This window comes from Colobus angolensis, unplaced genomic scaffold (genome assembly GCF_000951035.1).
Source record: "Colobus angolensis palliatus isolate OR3802 unplaced genomic scaffold, Cang.pa_1.0 Scaffold134, whole genome shotgun sequence".
Taxonomy (NCBI): domain Eukaryota; kingdom Metazoa; phylum Chordata; class Mammalia; order Primates; family Cercopithecidae; genus Colobus; species Colobus angolensis.
In genome coordinates this window covers 2,289,593-2,296,898 of record NW_012114422.1, presented here as the reverse complement: position 1 = coordinate 2,296,898, position 7,306 = coordinate 2,289,593, and positions in this window count along the sequence as shown.

Genomic DNA, 7,306 nt, shown 5'->3' with positions numbered 1-7,306 from the left:
AATACGACTGATTTGCATCCATGTGGTTTTTCTCTTCTGTCCCAAAGAGATAGTTTAGAGATACCTTCCCAAAACATAGAAGGCAAAAGGAAATGCAGACGCAGTTTTCAGTTCAGACCTTGGAAGACCCTGAGATCCTGCGGTAGAGGTGCACAGCTTGGGAACGTGTGGAATCAGTGATTAGTTTCATTGGTTAGTTCATTTACAGTTGGGGAAGCTGAATCAAATTTAAAAGGGATCAAAAAACAATCAAGCGCTTAAAAGAGAGGGAATTGAATACAGGAACTGGTTGTGCAGATGAAAGGAACACCCCTCCACCCCACTCCCCACCACCAAATCCCTGCCTTTGTGGGCTTATGAAAAGGGCAACAAGGAGCCCAGGGTGGCTGGAATGGAGCCAGAGAGCCAGGGAGTAGAGAAAGATGAGATCAGAGGGTTAGCTGTGGCCGATCATAGGGTGGTTCTCAATTGCCCACCCTTGGGATGTGTTTGGAAATGTATGGTGGCAGTTCTGTTGTCACAGTGAAGCCCTGAAGGCATTTAAACTGGCCAGGGCTAACAAAGCCCTGCTCAACAAAGAATTATTCAAACCCAAATACCAATGTTTGCTGTTGAGAGATGCTGAAGACCTCATAAGCCCTCATCAGGTTTCACAGAACAAAAGCAGATGATGAAAATCGGGATGACCTGCCAGCAAGCGGGCTTTGAAAAAAGAAAGGGTTGCTTAATGCAGAAAGAGTGCCAGTGTAAAGATTTTAGAACAGCAAACTATTTTGGTAGGAGAAATTAATCTCATGACAAAAAAGCCTAGAAACTAGAAAGGGCATCAAGGGATTACTCTAGTTAGGCTATAATTGGGGTTATGGAGCTGAATGAGCAGGTTGTAGAAAGACAATGGATTTCAGACTTAGAAAGCAAGACTTAATGTAATATACCAGATGGGTGGTCCTAAGCAAGTTACTTGACTCTTAGTCTGCATTGCTGTTTATTGCAATACAGTTGCATAACTAGATCTGAATGTATGAACATTTTTATGTTTGGGTTTTTTAAATTATCGAAATGTAGAAGACAACCAATAGAAAGAACTCTGTCCCATCTTTTATGAATAACCCGTTAACATATTATCCATTCTTGCAGTCTTTTATTTTCTCCATGCTCACACACAATCCTGTATATATTGTCATCCAATAGTATCTACTATAATATGCCTTTTTATTTAATATTTGGTAAATCTTTCTAGGTCATTACATATTCCATATGATTTTTAGTGACTATCTACAATTTCACTGGATGGATGTAACATCGTTTATTTCTTTCCCTTGCGATGGACATTAAGGTGAGTTCTTCTTATAATGGTCCTTGTTACATATTATCATACAGTTTCTCAGGAGGATTATGCCCCTTTATGTTCCCTGCAGCCCTATGCAGGAGAGCCTGTATTACTGCAACCCCACCAGCATAGAGTATTATTTTTCTCTTTACCACCTTGATAGGTAAAAAAGTAACATTTTATTTACGTAATAAAGCAGTTACTTAATAACTAGTATGGTTGAGTATTTTTTCCATATATCTATCGTCCATTTGTATTTCTTCTGTAAACTGTCTATTTGTATTCTGCATTGCAGGCAAATTAATTAACTTATCTGAATTCCTGTTTTCTTAGCTATCAGATGGGGTTTCTGTGGGGTCTAAAAGGGATTATACACGTTGCAGGTCCAGAATATGGCAGGTACTCAAAAGTACTATTTCCCTTCATGTTTTTTCTTAGATTAACAGCTCCAGAGGATGGAGACTCTTTTCTTTATTGTACCCTAGCACTGAGCACAGTGCTTGGCACATAGAAGGGACACAAAAAATTTTAAGGAAGGAAGAATAGTGAGATTTGGAAATATTTTGAGTATATCAGGAAAAGGGGTGAGAAAAGTTGAAGCCAAGATCCAATGAATCTTGTGTGAGAAAACTGGTGTGTTCCTCAGATGCTTACTAATATTGATATGGAAGAATTTGAATCTTATTCAAAAACTCTACTAGGAAAAAATTTCTTACAGACAGATGTAGCTAAAGTGTATTAAACACCTATATTCAAGGCTGTAACCAGCCTTGAAAAGTTGGGTAATTACTACTTTGTAAGCAAAATATTTTAAATATACTAGGACAGGTCACTAGTAAAGGGATTAAGACGTTTTTGTAAGGTGAATAACTTTTTTTTTTTTTAATTTTTTTTGAGACAGGGTCTTGCTCTGTCACCCAGGCTAGAGTGCAGTGGCAAGATCTCAGCTCACTGTAACCTCCACCACCTGGGTTCAAACGATTCTCATGCCTCAGCCTCCCAAGAAGCTGGGACCACAGGCATGTGCCACCACACCTGGCTACATTTGTATTTTTAGTAAAGATGGGGTTTCACCATGTTGGCCAGGCTGGCCTTGGAACTCCTGGCCTCAAATGATCCACTCTTCTCGACCTCCCAAAGTTCTGGGATTACAAGCATGAGCCACCATGCCCAGCCTGTGAATAACTGAATTTCAAAAAATGATGAATACTGATTTTCACATATTAGATTTGCCTAGACTGGGAGTATATGTGTAATAATAATATAATATAAAAAATGATAATAAGTTAAAGTAACCCAGAGAAGTGATGCCTCAAATGGAGAGGATTGCTGTCAGGTCTTGTTTCATTCAACATGTCCTACGATCGTGAGGGAGAAGGAGTCAGTGGTTTGTTAATGAGATTTGCAGATGGCTTTAAATTGAGAGGTATTGTAAACAGCGGGAGTGACTGAGAAATGATACAAGAGGATCTGGAAAGGTTAGGAACATGGACAGGAAATCAAGTGATTCAGCCTGGAGTAATGCAAGCCAATCTGACATCTGGGGCCAGATATGAAGAAATACAGATATGCCATGAAAGAGACAAATATGGAAAACAGTCATCTCAGAGGAGGTTGGGAGGGTGGGTACTAGAGGAAAATGAGAGACATAGGAAGAAGGATGTCAAATGCCCACTATGTGCCTAGTATTTATCATGTTGATTTCTTTTTGACTAAGGTTAATCCAGTGCTATGAAAGAAATTAGAGTTTTTTGAGGATTAATTGTGCACAAGAGCTTGGGTACTTAGTGAAATAAAAACTCAACCCACCTCTAGTTGATCCTAATGTTGTAGAGTGTTCTCAGTGTAGAAAGCATTGTGGAAGTGGCCCAGGGTCTCCAGAAGAGCTCCAGTGGGAGATATCACTCGCCACATATCTGCATGGGCATTTTTGATTCCATGGGTATTAGAATTCTTGGGGAAGCCTCCACCCGGCTATTCTGGGTGCCTGCAGCACGATGGGGGGCTCACAAAACCTTTGGTGAGTCAGCCCAGTTGTCCACCTTAGGCAAAAATAAGATGTGTGCCCCATGATCTGTCCCTTCCAGTCATGCCCCTCTTCCTCGCTCCTCTGGGACATTCATGTTAGCCTCTAGGAACGTAGAGCTCCCAACCCAGCCCTTTTCTTGGGTTTCCCACTATACCATATCCTTCTGTCTTGCTATAAAGTTCTGGCGATCGTTTGTATTTCCTCTAGAGGTCAATGAGCTAAATCTGGTTCAACAGCAGCATTGGCTTAATTTACAATCTGCAATACTTTTTTCAATGGAGCCACTAGTTCTCATTTTTTAGTGAGACATTGGATCACAGTGAGGATTCCATGGGGATAAGGAGAAAGAGCAGATACTATTGACTGTATCTATTCCCTATCCTGAGGAGAGGACCAGTGCACTGGGATGAAAAATGTGTTGAAGAAGTGAGCTAGAAAGGAAATGGATCAAAGACATCTCACTTGTAGTTCGTTCAAGCTTGTAAGAGATGTTAATGGCTCAGATTGGAAGCCTGAAGCTGAATGTATCACCTGCCCAATAATATTTGCCTTATAGTAGGAGCCCCCTGTGATTGAAGCCTAAAACGATGTATCCATTAACTCAATAAGTATTTGTTCCATGGGAAAAGAAAAAAGTAAAGCAGGGCAAGGAGGTTGGGACCATTGGGGCTGGGGCAAGTGACAGTATGAAATATGGCAGCATAGGTGGCATTGGGAAGATGGCATTTGAACAAAGGCATGAAAGAAGTGTGGGGCTGGCCTGTAGTATCCAACAGCATTCAAGGCAGAGGGTACAGGTAGAGAGCACGAGATGAGGTTGAAATTCAGGGGAAGGAGCAGACCAGGTAGAAGCTTGAAGGCATTTGTAAGGCTTTGGCTTTTACTCTGTGTCACTGCAGTTTTTGAATAAAGAAGTGATGCCACTGATTACTTTTTAAGAAGGATTGCTCGAGCTATGGTGCTGGCACTAGACAAGGGCGTATAAGCAGGAAGAGAAGCTGGAAGTATATGGCAGTGACTTTGAGCCAAGAGATGGTGGATCAGGATGGTTGCAGTGGAAAGTTAGGAAGAGAATGGATTCTGGGTATACCCTGCAGACACTGGCAACAAGATTAGATGTGGATTGTGAGAGAAGGAAAGAAAGATGACTTCAAGATTTTTGGCATGAGTACTGGCTTAATCAAGTTGCCATCAACTGAGATAAGGAAGGCTATGAGTAGAACAGTTTTTAAAGGGAGATGAGGAGTTCCACTTTTGACACATTGAGTTTGAGATGTCTATTGGACATCCAAGTGGAGATGCTGAGTAAGGCTAGAGAACAGGAGGTACCAAATGAAGAGTGGTCAGGGTAAAGGTGTTATTTAATACCACGAGACTGGATGAGACCATCAAGGGTTTAAGTTACAGAGAAGAGGACTAGGAACTGAGCCCTGGGGTATTCTGAACACTAAGAAACCATGGAGAACACCAGCAAGAAAGGCTAAGCCCAATGAGGTAGGAAAAAATGGAAATAATGTGTTATTCTTGATGCCAAATGAAGAATGTGTGTCAAGGAAGAGGTAGCGATTTGCTGCACTGAATGCAGTTGATGGATCATGTTAAATGAGGACTGACACCTGACCATTGGATTCAGCAAAATGGAGGTCATTGGTGACCTTGACAAACAGTTTTAATGGAATAGTGGGGGCATAAGTCTGATAGGAATAGGTTCAAGGGAGATTAGGAAGAAAGAAATTGGGAAGAGGGAGAAGAAAAAAATGATGAATATGATAATTATAAACAGCATAAAAAGTCTGGGGAAGATATCTAGAGGTAAAAATGCCTTCCCCTGGGTCCTCGAGCTCACATCAAGGAGGCAGCCACTTATTTATTTATGTATAGCTGGAAAGCAAATTAATGTGCAGCAGCAGTGTTAAGCTAGGTCATTGGGAAAACTTCCCCATTAACAGAAATCCACATGGGGTTTAACAGACTTTGTCGAGGGACTTCTTATTTATTACAAAAAGATTGCTGTTTGAAACATGGGCTTTCTCTCACAATGATGAGCTAAATTATTTTAATAAATAAGGTCTAGCATATTTGTATTTCCATACTTAGTGAAGCCACATGATGTGGAGGCCAAGTCAATCACTGGGGTATTTTCTTCTTTCTGGAGGATTTTAGCTTCTGTGGTTTAGGTCATATGTATTTTTTTCTACCCAGGCCTGGGACCTAGAGTGCATATGAAGTAAGTCTGCATCTTTATTTTCCACTTGAGCTCATTAATGACTGCGTGCATTCACCAGGAGACAGGATGAGAACATATTTGAAAATTAAAGGGTTATCCCTACAGAAGACATTGAGGGTGCTGCATGGAGCATAAGGATGGGTTAGGAAAAATGTAATATTTTAAAGGCACAGAATAGTCTGAACAAAAGCAGAGGCTATGGCATCATCCTCTCTCTTACTTTCTCTAACTAGTCAGTCGCCTCGTCCTATCTGCTTCTTGCTGTGGTCATTACTTGAATTGGAACCACTGGCCTCCCCCACAGTCCTGGTTTGTCTTTTCTTTGCCTTTGTCTTGCCTTTTCTTTCCTGGGTTACTGTTAAAGATGCACCACTGGCCTCTCAGCTTCTGAATTTGCTCCTTTTCAATGCATTTTCTACCTTGTTCAGCAGAGATCTTTCTCAAATACGAAATAATCATGCTTCACTGTTGCTTAACACTTTGAATGGCTCTTTATTGCTATCAAGTTCAAACTCTATGACAGCTTATAAGACATTTCATCACCTGGTTCTAGTTTATGCCCCACCTTCTGTCTTCGCCATTGAAGATCCAGCCATGACACTACTCATATCTCCAAATTCTCCAGACTTTCTTTTAAATCTTTGGATTAGAGATTCCAGTGAGGGATAGGAGAAGTCACAAAATCAATGTAACAGGCCTAAACAGAAAATTAGAGTTTTAAGCTCCATTAAAATAGAAATACAAGGATGTCCTTTGTTTTAATATTCCTTATATTCAAATTATACCAGATGTTTCTATTTCCACTTATCTAATGCATGTGTATAACAGCACTGCACATAAACCAGTAGTTGGCCCCTCCTTCTCTACTTGGCTTTCAGAACTCTCATGGTCAGTCCTTGGCCCTGTATTCACACTTTGCTCACTCTACACACTCTTCCTTGCTTGTCTTTTCTGTTCCTGGGCTTCAAATGTTGCCTGTATTTGGAAGTCTTACAGATTGACATCTCCAGCCCAGGGATCTCTTCTGAGATCAGACACCTGCCCAAAGAGAGATGTCCAAGAGGTCTGCGCAATCTCAAGCCTGTATCTAAGGCTAAACTCTGATCTTCAGTCCGTCAAAGACTCTTTTACTGCCAGTCTTTCCCGTCTCAATAAATGTCACCTGTATGGCTCCATTGCTCAAGCCAGAAGCATGGAAACTTACCTCTCTTTTTCAGTTTGTAAGTAAACTGACATGCAGGCAATGTTTGAAATGTTTTATGCATGTTAACTTGTTTAATCCTCACAAGAAATCTTCAAGGTAGCTACTATTATTATCACTCACTTTTTAGATGAGGAAACCAAGGCACAATGAGGTTAAGTAATTTGCCCAAGTCACATAGCTTACTAATGGAACTGGAATTTAAACTCAGACAATCTAGCTTCAGCGTTCATGTGCCTAACCTCTACCCCAACTGTTATTCTTAGCACCACCCTTTAATTCACCCTACATGGAAACAATCAAAGTGCAATCAGTTCTGGCTCCCAAAATCTTCTGAAATCATCAGCAGTCATAGGCATCATAGTCTTTTGCTGAGACTATCATAATAGCTCCACAGGGATCTCCAGTTCCATCCTTGTCCTCCCTCAACTCTCTGCTTCCAGTCATTCTTCCCAGAGAAGCCAGATTTTAGCTTTGACATAATTTTTTCCCAGACTGGGAATCCTTCCTTGGCTCTCA